The following is a 13,912-nucleotide window of genomic DNA, read 5'->3' as shown; positions in this document are numbered from 1 at the left end:
TACAGCATATGAGTATAGGCTAAATTCCATTTTAATAACTAGTTCTAAATGGTGAGACTATTTTTCTATCTTAGCCAAAAATCCATGCTAACACTTTTGCTAAAACTCGCTAGAAGGAAAAATTTTGTAACAGGATTTCTATCATAAGTCCATATCCATTTAACTAACAATCTATTTAACAATTTCATTGACCTGCTGAGATAGTATATCTAGTCTTATAATTTGAATGCCTAAGCAATGTTAACTAGAGATTTAACTCAGTCAGGAAATCATTCAACAAGCATTTATTAAGGTATTGACAATACCAACAGTACCAAACACTGTGTTTAGTGCTGAGGATAGAGTGAAAAACAAAAAAACGGACACTTACTATGTGCCACGGACAATATTTAGCACTGAGGATATTAAAAAAAAAATTTCTTTTTTAATTTCAAAGGTAGTAGCATTCAAGGTGTACATTCTAATGGAATGTGTAAAATATCAAGATACATGTAAGATATATGGGAGGTAATCTAAGATGGGAAGGTATTAGCAGCTGGAGGGATAAGGAAAGACCTCTTGCCTGCTAAATGTAAGATTTGAGCTGAGTCTTGATGGAGATGGACAGGGGAGGTGAGGGTGAAACTCATTCTAGGACTGATAGACATCCAGCATTAAAGTACAGAGGCAGGAAATGTTGTGCCCTGTTGGAGAAACAACAAACCACTGTGGCTGGATATTAAGAGAATGTGGAAGGAAGTGTAAAAAGACTAGAAAAGTAGAAGGTGCCAGATTATGAAGAGCTTTAATTGCCAAGTGGATGACTTTGTACTTGATACTAGAGTGAATAGGGAACTCAATCAGAAAAAGGTGACATAGTTAAACCTACACTTTAGAAAAATCACCTTGGCAGCAAAGTGAGGCAGCCATCCTGGAGACTTTTATTGGCTCTGGGACTAAATACTCCAGCTGCTAACCTCCCCACCCCACCCCTCCCTGGCTGCCCAGGCACAGACTGGCATAAAGAATTCTAGTTACTCTGATACTTGGCTGGTGGAGCACCACTGGCAGGGCAGACTTGCACCACTAAATCAACTCTAAGTGGCATTAACGTATAGCCCCACTGACCATCCTTCTCATGCTATGCCTAAGAAAAATTTTTTTAAATTGTTGACTGATCTACAAGTATCACATTTCATTCCAATACTGGACACACAAGTGATGGCCTGAGTCAAGTCCAGCCAACCACAACAAATTGTTGGCTTTTGTTTTACTCACTATCACTATTTAATTTCACTAGGCTACTTAATCTAGCCTCACTGAAAGCTATAATTATAAGGCTTGTGTTTTCCTTTACCTTTCGTATTTTTGTCTCCTTTCTCTTTTGAGTATTTTGTCCCTCTCATTAGTTTTGCTTGTATTATTTTGATAGCCAGTCTATTCCTACAGAGGCTCTCCTCTCCTCTTCCCATCCTACCTGCCTACCCTGACCCAAGTTATTTGAATTTATTTAAGTGGTTGATTTCTCTTTCACTTATTTAGTAAAATATCTTTGGATGGCAAAAGCGAAGGGCCAAAGGAAGTGGAAAGATATCACACCCTGTTAAACAGGACCTTAATGTCAATGTCAATACCGGTGGTACAAGGAATAGAAAAATAGGGCTCTATATGCTTCTATCTTGGTGGGAAGAGATTGTATACAGGGACACAGAGGCCGAGAGCAAAGGTGCTTGGATGGCATAGCTCACCAGGCCCTTTGGCTCTAGCAGGGTTAACTAATGTAAAAGGACTCAGGCACTTACTGGGCTAAGCAACAAAGCTACATGAGTAGAAAGTGCACTAAACGAACTTATGTTTCAATACGGGGAGACAATCCATATATGGGAATGGTGTCCAGGGGAGGGACTACTTGATTAATAATAGGGATGGTGAGATGATTCACAGAGCAGTCACTGATGTGTTTTTTCCAGGTATGACAGTAGTACAGTAGAACTGATTTGATTATTGAGCCCAGAGCAAGATGAAGAAGTGACGAGCTGCGGTCTGGAAAGGATGTGAAGTATGGTCTAAGTCTGGTGGTGTCTGGGGTCAGATGTAGTAGGCCAGTTGAATTTGAATTTATTTACTTGCCAACCATGACAACTTGGCCCCAAGGTACTAGAACATTTTTAGAAGACTAGAAGCTTTGGTGATGAGATCTTACTGCTATTATGACTTTCCCCAAAGCCCCTGTCTCACAAGTAATGGTGCTTCCCAGGGGCCTATTAGAGATAAATTAGTCCTATATCCTCACTTACTGGCAAGTTCTCTCCTCCACTACTTACATGGCTGCATAATAAGCAGCCAGTCATCATGGGTATAGGCCAGGGCTGCCTTCCTATCCTGGTTTGATCCCTCTCATCTTCCTTCCATCAGCTACCATGTCTAACTGTAAAGCAGAAAACCGGGTAAGTCCTAAATTTAGCTTCTTCACAGGGCTCCTATGTCCCAAGAGGTTTGGCTCTCACAGTGCCCAACTTTCCTTATTCACCAGATTCTGTCTCCTCCCCAAATAAAGACTTTATACCTTTATTTCTAATGTGTCATTTCATAGTCTAGTCTACACTCACTGAGGATACAAAGAAAGGCAAGGTCTCTTGGAACTGCTCTTAAGGAACTTATGTTTTAGGAGGAGGCAATATGTAAATAACCATTTACATACAAGTTATATACAGAGCAGATGGATAGAATCTCAGAAAAAAAGAAACTGGGAGGGAGGTAGAGGTAAGGTGGGGCAGGAGGGCAGAATTGGCTAGGAAAAGCCTCCTGCGGAAGGTGAGCTTTAAGGCCAACCTTGAAGAAATCAAAGGAAGCTAAAAGCCAGATGTGAAGGGGGCAGAACATTTCAGGCATGGTGGGGACAACCAGTGCAAATGCTCAGAGACAAGAGAAGGAATGTGGTTTTCAAAAAATTGAAAGTAGAGTATATAGAAGGGAATAAAGCATATAAAAAGACTCGAAAGACAGAAAGAGCCCAGGCTACAAAGGGCTTTACATGCCAAAAGATTTTTGTATTTGATCCTGGAAGTAAGAGGAAGTCACTGGAATTTGCTGAGTAGGGAGTTAACATGATCAGACCTGAAAAATCACTTTGGCAGCTGAGAGGAGAATGAACTTGGGTGGGAAGATACTTGAGGCAGGGAGATAAATTAGTAGGCTATTGCACTAGTCTAGCTCACACAATTTGTTCTTTGACCCACTAATTATTCAAGATTCCATGGAGACTCTGTTTAAGTCTTATCATTTTTTTATGCTCCCTGCATTGATTACTATTTTAATTGCATTGTGGTCCATAAAGAATATATTTAGTATTTCTGCTTTTTGACATTTATTTTTAATTTCTCCGTGCCTTATTATGTGGTCTATCTTTATAAAAAAGGTGTAATGTGGTATTTAAGAATAGATATATCTTTAACATTCCCCTTGAGAAGATGCAATAATTTTTTTAGCTTTAAAGTATGCAAGTGTGTTTAGTTCTATAGTTCCCTTTTGTTTATCTTTATCAGACTTGTCCAGCTATGAGAGACATATAGGGGGTTTGGCTAGGTCTGGGGCTGTCTATGTGGCAGAGAACAGGAAGAAGAGCCAGTCTACAGTTCTGTAACTGTTGGGGAGGAAAAAAAGATAATATCTTTGGATATGACGACAACAATGAGGCAATATGGCAAAAGATGGGGAATGCAGCCAAACCTGTCCTTACGGGATAATTTCTAGCTCTAAGTACTTTCTTCCACCAAAAAAAGAAAGAGTGAAACAACAAGCTGAGTATGCAACTTAAAAAAAAAATCTAGAAAACCAACAAAATTTAAAACCCCGAACTGAAATTCTAAAAGCAAGAAATACTGAAGTTAATATTTTAAAACATTGAACTAATAAGTAAAACTCAGAGCTTTTTCTTGCTGGGGACACTAAAATACAGCATTAGCTAATTTGATTTTCTTTCAAGAGGAAAACCAAATTACAACTATCAGAAATGAAAAAGGAGAATTTACAACAAATGAAAAAGCAATAAAGGACATTGTGAGAAACTATTTTGCCCATATGTCAGTGAAGCTGACAAACTGAATGAAATGGCTAAATAGCTACAAGAATACAAAATATTCAGATTAACAGAACAAGAAATAGATCATCTGAAAAATCCAATCCCAGAAAAGGCAGCTGAACAAGCCATAAATGAACTTCCAAAGAAATAACCTTGGGACCAAATGGATTTACAAGCTAATTCTATCAAACATTCAAAGAACAATTAATTCCAAAACTGTATACATTGCTTGCAAAAATGGGAACAGAAGTGACCCTACCAAAATCCTTCTATGATATAAATATAGTCATGAACCAGGGATGAAGGATTGGTAAGAAGGAGGCTATGGGAGAATGGAAGAGATGTGAGAAGGAAGACAGTGAATCTAGAGGAGACTGAATGGGAGCATGTATCTCAACCCAAAAGGAGTGATGGGGTCCCACTAAAGACAACTACCATTAGGGAGGAAATATGTGGTTATAATGGGATATAGAACTTCATGGATGGTTTAACCTGGGGACAGTTGGTGCTTTCTGGGCAATGTCCTGGGCCAGGAGCAGGAATGTTTGCACTCCTGTGGCTTCCTAAACCAGGAAGAGATATAATAAATAGACCAATGTCTCTAATAAATATCGATGCAAAAATTTAAAATATTAGCAAAGAAACTACAGTATATCAAAAAGATAATACCCCACACTCAGTATGGTTTTATGCCAAGAATGATGTTCAACAGCAGTAAACTATAACATATGAGAGAACACCCTAATAACAAGATTTGCTTCATGTACTTTGATGCAACTATTTCCATACCACCACCCCACTTCCATTTGCTTATCCTTTTCCCTAGTTTTATTTAAATTTATTTTTCTTTTCTCTACCTAGTTATCTATTTCTTCTTTTTTGTCTCTTCTCTGCCTCTCAATTAAGTGGTTACTTAAAAACTTTCTGACCTCCACACCTTGCCTGCAACTTGTTTTTCTATTTTCCTTTTACTGTGCCTTTTTCTAAGAAGTTTTTCTCTATTTTCTTCCCTTTGAATAAATCTCTTTTCTTTCAATCTATTCTGAAATGTGTATTTGCTGATTCATGAGATATAACCTTATTTACTTCTTCTTTAATCTGTTTCTTGTGGTTTAAGTTTCTGAAATACAAAGTCTAAGTTCACTCTTAGTCATTTCCTATCATTTATAGATCCTGTCCTGTCATCCATTTTTTCTGTTCTGCCTTGCAATTTGTGAAGGAAGTAATGCTGGATAGAAACTGCACTAGATGGTATTACCCTGTGTCCCAATTTATGAGGCCTAATTCTATCACCTGCCCTACCAATGATCACTGACTTTCCCAATGGCAGCGTCATCTCAATGTTGGATGATCTCAATGTTCTCCTTACCTCCCATTATGAGGACAACTGCCAAAGAAGAGCAAACATTCCTTCTCCTGGCCCAGGACATTGCCCAAAAAAAGCACCAATTGTCCCCAGATTAAAGTATCCATGAAGTTCCATATCCCATTATAACCACATATTTCTTCCCCAATGGTAGTCCTCTTTAGTGGGACCCCATCACTCCTTTTGGGTTGAGATACATACTCCCATTCAGTCTCTTCAAGATTCACTGTCTTCCTTCTCACATCTCTTCCATTCTCCCATAGCCTCTCTCCTTCATCCCTATACTTGAGATAGACTTGGTAGGGATGGATCCCCCATTATCCTCCATCTCTACCTCTTCTATTCCCAATTGATACATCTTCCTACTTCATAACTCCATCACACAAAGCAACACAGATTCACCTTGGGACATGGGGAAGGGGAGTGGTTTGTAGGAGCTACTGCGCAATGTTTCAGTTTTACTTTTCTTTTTTTTTTTAAATAATAATTTGTCTTTTTATTGAGCACCTTAACAAATCATGCCTTAACAGCAAATTTCCAAAGGGGGTACAGGCGTTCCTTCCTCTGCTGTTTTTTGGTCTTCAGGCTTTCCTCGTGCTTATTAAGCCTGCGGCGCATGGCACGGGTCTTCTTGGGCCTAAGGTCCAAAGGCTTGTATTTCTTGCCCTTATAGAATTTCCTGAGGTTCCCTTTCTGTGTCTGGTTGATGACAGTTAGGACTCGGGCAATAGATTTTCGGACAACTCAGATCTTAGATAGCTTGGATGCAGCTCCTCCAGTGACCTTGGCCACTCTCAACTGGGAAAGTTCCACCTTTAAATCATCCAACTGTTTGAGGAGCTCCTCCTTCTTCTTCCCATGAAGATCCCTGGCCTTGATTTTTGCCATGATCGCCGATCACACATGCCGCCACCGCCTCCGAGGATAAAGAGCCAGTTTTACTTTTCTAACTTCATTTCTCTGGTTTCTTTAAATTCTACATCTCTATCCCTTGAGTTTAAATCTAGCCTCAAACACTGTCACCCTGGGCAAGTTACTTTAACTTCTGTTTGCCTCAGTCTCCTCAACTAAAAAACAGATAATAACAGCACTTACTTCGCAGGGTTGTCAAAAGGATCAAAGCACTTACAGTTGCATCTGGCACATAGTAGGCACTATATAAATGCTGATTCCCTTCCCTTCCTTAAGTGTTTTATAATCCCTCTGTTCCTTTATTTTACCCATAAATTCAGTCTCTTCCACTCTTTAAAAAAATATCTCTAAACAAGAGGTGATTTATTTTATTATATATTCTTTCATGATAGTTATACTTATTTACCTTTTTATTTGGGGGGGGGGCACTTACAACTCAAATATTCTACTCATATGTAATGTTGTTTGGGAAAGGGGGCAAGAAAACCTCAAATGATTTTATTTTGTTGAACATCTATTTTTCATTAATGATAAGATTCAGGTTCATAGGGTATGTAATTTTGGGTTGCAACTTGAGTTCCTTTGCTTTTCTGAATTAGCTATTCCATTTTTTCTGTGGCTTCTTGTGGATGTGGGAAAATCTTGTTAGGCACCTTTTCTTTCCTTTAAATTGGCAAGTTTTTCCTTGTCACTTGCAGAACTTGTTTTTTGCAATGAAATTGTTAAATTTAGCTACTTTGTGTTTCAGAATTTGAAATATAAAGTTTTTCCTATAGGTAATTTGTTGGATTCTCTCAATTGGCATTTTCTTTCTTGTTTTCAGAAGTTCTGGGAAATTTCTCTCTATTACTTCCTGAATTATAGTTTATAGGTGCTTTGATTTGTCATATTCTTTTGGGACACCTATAATCCTTAAACTGTCTTTGCACATTCTATATTTTATTTCAGTTGCTTTGTTTTATTTAAATTTCATGTATTCTATTACTGTTGTCTTTTGCTTTTCTACTGCCAGATTTTCTTCTACTTCAGTATTTTTGTGTTCCTATTTTACTAAGATCTCTTGCTTCTTTAGAGAAATTCTCCATCATTGTCAGGTTTTTTTCTAACATAATTTAGTTTTAAAATATTTAATTCAAAGTTCTAACACATATTTAATTCTCTTTTGAATTAGTCTTAAGTTTCTTCTTCTTCCAAGCTCCGAGGCCACAGGATTCTGTATTTTATCAGACATAGGTTCAATTTCTTTTGTCTTGTAGTATTTATTAAGAGAGTTTTGTACAAGTCACAACAAATGTCAAAGAATATCAAATAGTTCCTCAAAAAATTACTATTAACAACCACATGAATGTTCCAAATCAGCAGTAATAAGAGAAATGCATATTAAGACAACTCTGAGGTTTCATCTCACACCTAGCAAATCTGCTTTTGGGCTTTATTGAAAGGTTGTTCCCCACCCCACCCCCCCACCCCCCGCCCTGGAAATCTTTGCTTTTTCAACCTGAATTCTCTGTCACTCGTTTTGCTAATGGGTACCATCACTGGGGCTAGGTTACCAAACTGCTTCAACCTCCTGGGAGTTTATAGGGTTTGTTAGCCTGTATCCCTGGCCTAAAAACCCTAGTACTGGGGTGGGGGGAGAGGAGAGGGGGGAGAGAGGGTTAAGGACTAGCTCTAGCTAAATTTCAGCTCCCTTTCCTTCAGGCCTAGCATAGTCATTAATGCTGGCCCTCTGCCCCAATTTCTCCCTTTACTCTCACGTCTTTCTCTGGTTAGGGAAAATAAGCCTAAGCTGCTTTTCTTGGGGGTAGAGAGAGAGACTGGAGAGTCTTGTAGGCAATCTCCATACTTTTGGAGGTTCATAATCTAGAGAGCCCAATCAGAAAGAAGCATGTTTTCATCCTACTGCCCCTTTTATGCTTAGCTACAGGTGGCTGGAAGTGGGGGGATAGGGTAGGTGGGCTTGACAGTGTCTCTGCAACAACGGTTGTGGGGAATAGAATCTCAAGATAGGTCCCCTGAACAAGTCTTCAAATCGACTTTTGTCTTGGGTACGTAGAGCATGGAACGGAAGAGAGCTGCTGAATGAGCACTTTAATGATTATGAGTGTTAATTCATAAGGATACCATCTTATCAGAGTTCTTTGTTCTGTGGATTCAACTGTTAAGGGCTCTACATTTCATGCATAAATCCTTTTTTGGAAGGGTTAGACAGAGTTTAAGGGAAATAGAGGGGTCCAGGGAAAGCGACCAATCTTCATCTTCCTTTTCACATGATCTCAACCCCTCTTTGACATCTTCAATTGTACACTTTGCAAAACTCCACAATAAAAGGAGCACACAAAAGTTAATGCTATAGTTACAATAAAATCATAATAAACAATTAACAGTTCGGCCAGAGGTATCACACACTTTGTAGCTTACTGAGAACTACATTAAAATATAATTAGAAAATACTTAATAAAATAAACAAAAACACAACAGAAGTTAGATAATGTTAATATGTGGTTTTATAAGTCAATGAATATTTCCACCATACTCCCTTTATGACTCCCCCCATCCATGATGACATGGTTCAGGATAGTAGATGCATATTATCATATCAGATATAGTTCATCCTAGTTTAGTACTTTATTACTGTGCATTCATGTTTACCTTTTTACATTTCTCTTAAAGGGTATGTTTGAACTTAACAATTTCTGCATAATTCTAGACTTTTCATTAGGAATACTTGGGAGAGGGAGAAGGAATGTTTGGGAATTCCTCTATTTCATTAAAGATCCATTTTCCCCCTGTAGGATTATATTCAGTTTTGCTGGGTTAGTTATTCTTGGCTGTAATTCTATATCCTTTGCCTCCTGGAATATCATATTCCAAGTTCTCTGCTCCTTTACTGATCCTGACTGTGGCTCCTCAACACTTTAATTCTTTCTGGCTGCTTACAGTATTTCTCCTTTGACCTCAAAGTTCTAGATCTTGGCTATCATATTTCTATGAGTCCTCATTTGGGGGTTTCTTTCTGGAGGTGATCCGTGGATTTTTTTTTTCTATTCATGTTACCTTTGCTTCTAAGAGATCTGGTCAATTTTATGATTTCTTGAAATATATCATCTAAAGTTTTGTTTTAGTCAAGGTATTCACACAGTCTGGTGACCCTTAAATTTTTTTTTCTCCTCAATCTGTTTTCCAGGTCAGTAGTTTTTGCTATGATATATCTTACATTTTCCTCTATTTTTTTCAGTCTTTTGACTCTTTTAATATTTCTTGTCTCATGGAGTCATTGGTTTCTCTTTGTTTCATCCTAATTTTCAAGGAGATTATTGCTTGGTGTGCCAAGCTATTAACTCCCTTTCCACTTCTTTCACTAAAACTTTCATTTCTTTTCCAATATTTTCCTTAGCACTCTCATTTCATCAACAAAAACACTTTTTAACTTGTTTCATCTTTTCTAGGAGTCCTAGTTGAATTTGTGCACAAGCCATGGTTTCCTTTGAGACTTGGTTTGTAAATGTTTTAGAGTCATTCTCTTCTTCTGGGTTCTAAAGCTTTTTTACCACCAACAGCTTTTTGTAATGGGATTCTTTTTTGTTTGCTCACTCTTCCAGCCCACTTCCTGACCTTAGACTTGATATAATTAGGTCAAGCTCTGATCACTTTTGGAGAGAAGGTTTAAGTTGGTCATGCTGCTGCTTTCTTGGGGTATTAAGCTTTGTGTTGTTCCAAGATCTCAGGAACAGCTCAGACTGGGGACTTGCAAGTTTTCAGGGCTCCCACAGTCCCAAAGATCAAGGACAAAATCTGATCAATGCCCACTTATTCTAAGCTCTGCAAATTCCTGACCTGGGTTTGAACAACAGGAGACTGGGGCTGGACTCAGTCACTACCAGCCATCAAGGAAGTCCTGCTAGTTCAGAGTGATAAAACTGCAGGTTCCCTTCTGGTCTGATATTCCTACCCTAGTTGTTCCTCTGCAGGCTTCAGCCTAGGCTAGATGCTAGAAGTGAGACCCTACTCTGATCCTGGGATCTGCGCTCCTTTCCTATTGCTTGCTTCTGATGCTGCTCTTCTCTCAGTAGGCCTAAGACTTGAGACTCATAGAAGGGAGTTTGAAGGGTCCCCTCCTCAGTCCACTCTGGATCCATGCCCAGAACTGGACAACAAACTTGCTAGGCTGGCACCTGTCCCCAGTGTGGTGTTCCAGGGGTCTGCAATATCCACTTGCCCTGGTACACAACTTCTCCCTGAACTAGGACATTCCACATGGGGAATGCTCCTGGACAGACCCCATCCCCAGGGTCTTCATCTCCCTATGCTGACCGGAGCTGCAAAGATGACTCACTATGACTTTCTCTTGGATTTAGATTCAGTCTAGTGCATTTTTTATATCTGTTTGCAGGAGTTTAGGTGGGACTTCACCAAAGTGCTTCCTACTACTCCACATCTTGGCTCCACCCCACTAAAATTAAGTTTAGTTAGATAAATTTAAAATAGCATTTATGAGAGCCAGCAAATATTCACATTAAGATTTTAAAAAAATTTTTCATGACTTCACACCCTAATGAAATTATCCATGGCAAAGAATATAAGGCATCTTACCATACTTCTGTTAGCTAATTATGCGAAAAAAGCACACAAGAGTCCTTGAAATATGTAACATCAGAAAACTTGGTTCAACAAACCCCTGATGAATGAATGGAAAAGCATTTAATAAGCACTGGGGATATAAATGAGAAAGAAAGAGGAAGAGAGAGAGAGAGAGAGAGAGAGAGAGAGAGAGAGAGAGAGAGAGAGAAACAGAAACACTGACTGCTACCAAGGAACCCAATCTAATTGGAGAAAAAAGCCCAGAATAGAAAGTTCAGCTAGAGGGCAAATGAAAAAGCCCAAGATTCCTAACAATGCAGGGGTGATAGAGATGGAAAGATCCAGTTATCCACAGAACACATCAGCAGGTTAAATGACAGTGCTCAAAGCTCTGGAAGGCATAACAGCAGAGAAGGTGGTAAGGCCTACAAGACTATAACGTCCCCCCCGGGAAATAAAACAGGGAGAGATGCTTGCTAAACATGTTTGCCATTGTCATGGGGAAGATTCAACTCAGTTCAAATGGAAGAGAAATCCCCTATATCTGGTAAAGTCCTCCAATTGATCCTGTTTGCTGATGACAGTATGTTGACTATATCAAGTGCTAAAATATTAAAAAATCTCAAAATTACTTGAGTGAAATTCAGTTTTGCCAGCATTTATTAAGTACCTATTCTGAATAAGGCAGTGGAGTTAAGACTAACATAAGAAAAAACAAATAGATGAAAGATGCCTTTTGTTCAGACTAGGAAATGAAGTTGGAAAGACAGTCCAATATATATATATATACTTTTGACAGCAACAGTGGATGAACAATGAGCAGAGTTCAAATAGATTGGGAGAAAAAAAATAGTATGCCAGGTTGCACTTGGGAATGTGCTCGGCGCTTTCAACAAATGTTTCTCCCTGAAACAAAAATCTATTTATATTCTGGTGATGTTATATAGTAACATGGCTGTGAGAACCATAGAATAACAGCATCTCCAAAGAATCGAAAGTGCCAAAGGGCAAAAAAGAGAAATATATGGTAGGCACAAATAAGCTATAGTACATTACCAACAATGAACTGCACAGAAGTAACATAAAATACACATACCAGGAAAAGGAAGTGACATATATGGACAACCTGATTGCTTCATTGGTAAGAGTCAAAATGTTAAACACCCTAGAGGAGAGTCAGCATTAAAAGCCAGGAGGAAGACAGACTTTTCCCTGATTCCCACTATGCCTTCTCATGTAGTTCAAAGCAGGTTTGAGGGAGAGGAGAGTAGGAAAACTCATGCTATGGGGGCAGGGTGATGGTGAAGTATGAGGGGTAGAGACAGGGATAGAGGATTCTAGTGGGGGGCTATGAGATAACCAAAAGGCAGAAGGATGCTCAGGGGAAGGGGCGTAATGTACTATAAGTTTTGCTTAAGTAAATAAGTATCTGTATTAATTTAAACCAGGCAAGAAAATTTAATTATGTTTTAGTATCAATGAGATCTTATTGTATAGCACGTTTCAGTCTTATTTCATTTTATCCTCATAACACCTCTGGGAGATAGATAGGGGGCCAATATGTTATGTTCGTCAGCTGAGAAGACAAGGAAAAAGAGATAAAATGTTTTGTCTAAAGTCAGACAGCTTTTGAGCTGGAGGTAGAATCTACTGAAAACCATGATTAAAAAGACTTGGATTTTTTGTCTGTCACGGTCAGTATAGTTTACTATCATAACCGTGTAGACAGATTTTATCAGTGGGTTTGCACCAGATATCAATGTTGTCTTATTTTAATTAAGGAGGAAGAGTAGTGTATCGGAAGGAGCATCAGCTACAGAGTTGGCAGACTCCAGATTCTGACTCTGCTGGTGTGATCTTGCTCAAGTCACGTCCCCTCTCATGGCTTCCAGTTTTTTCATCTGTTAAAAAATAAGTAATTACAAAAATGAGGGGGTTGGAGTACATGACCTCTAAGGTTCTTTCCAGCTTTCAAATCCTGTGATCCTAAATAAGGTGTTGAACATCTGTCTCCTGGGCTGAGAATAGAACTGTGAAAGTGCTGTTATCTCAGTTCCTGATATTTTTAGTGAAAGTGATGAGTAAGTGAAGAAGTCACTGACCATTGTGTTGAAGATGAGATGGAGGGCTCTGCTTATTCAGTTGCATTCAAACACTTTGTTAAACTAGTAGGAAACACAGGGAATTGTTTGTTTCCTTATCAGAATACTAAACTAAAATTGTTCTATCGTGGTTTAGCACTGGCTAAGTTTGACCAGATGGTGGCTAGCTGCTTTCAAACTCCAAGTTTTTCTGTAATGCACAGTGTACATACTCATTTCTCCTTTGCTTGGTGAACTTTCTCAGGGGCTTTAACAGAATAGGTTTCTCTCTGATGCTGTGGTACATTAGTGCTTCCTGTCAGCTGACATCACATGCTGAGGCATCAAGAGCGCTGGCTTAGGCTACAAGTTAGTGCCTTGCTTAAAGAGCCAGGGATTGCACATTTGAAGGAATTTGCACAAGATACATCTCCTTTTGCTTTAGAGACCCAACAGTTTTGCTACCATTGCAGAAAGAGCAGCTATTCAGAAATATCTTCCTTTGCCTGAGCGTCTCCGACAAAATGAACAGTTATCAGGAGCCTTGATATTTGTCTGGTGATTGTTGAACTATAGAAGGATCCTATATTTAAAAAAAAAAATGTTTTTTACCCTTCCATAACAAAACATGCTTTACAACTGCTATATCCTTTGGTAAGTCATTTTTAAAAAGACACAAATATTGTGTGTGGTTAGGATGTGAACTATATCTCTGTCATCCTTGCAGGCAAAGTAGACCACGGAGAGACTAGGAGAAAATAGAAACACAAAACATCTTTAATCTGTGAAATGTAGTTCCCATACATGTATTTTATAAGTTATATCTGGGTGACTATAAAACAACATGTAATCTCTACCAGAAATATAAAATGCATTGATTTTAAGGTTTGTTTTGTGTACTCTTTTTCTCAT

General features: G+C 38.7%; 1 protein-coding gene and 1 pseudogene across 2 annotated transcripts in view; both read right to left on the bottom strand.

Moving 5' to 3' along the window:
* Nucleotides 1-13,912, bottom strand: part of AP3S1 (adaptor related protein complex 3 subunit sigma 1) — a 98,356-nt gene that overhangs the window by 66,572 nt on the left and 17,872 nt on the right. The gene's annotated exons all lie outside the window — the stretch shown is intronic.
* On the bottom strand, nt 5,940-6,314 carry LOC118832996 (annotated as a pseudogene).

This window comes from Trichosurus vulpecula, chromosome 1, assembly GCF_011100635.1.
Source record: "Trichosurus vulpecula isolate mTriVul1 chromosome 1, mTriVul1.pri, whole genome shotgun sequence".
In the NCBI taxonomy this organism is placed as follows: domain Eukaryota; kingdom Metazoa; phylum Chordata; class Mammalia; order Diprotodontia; family Phalangeridae; genus Trichosurus; species Trichosurus vulpecula.
This window is presented reverse-complemented; position numbering and strand designations above follow the sequence as displayed.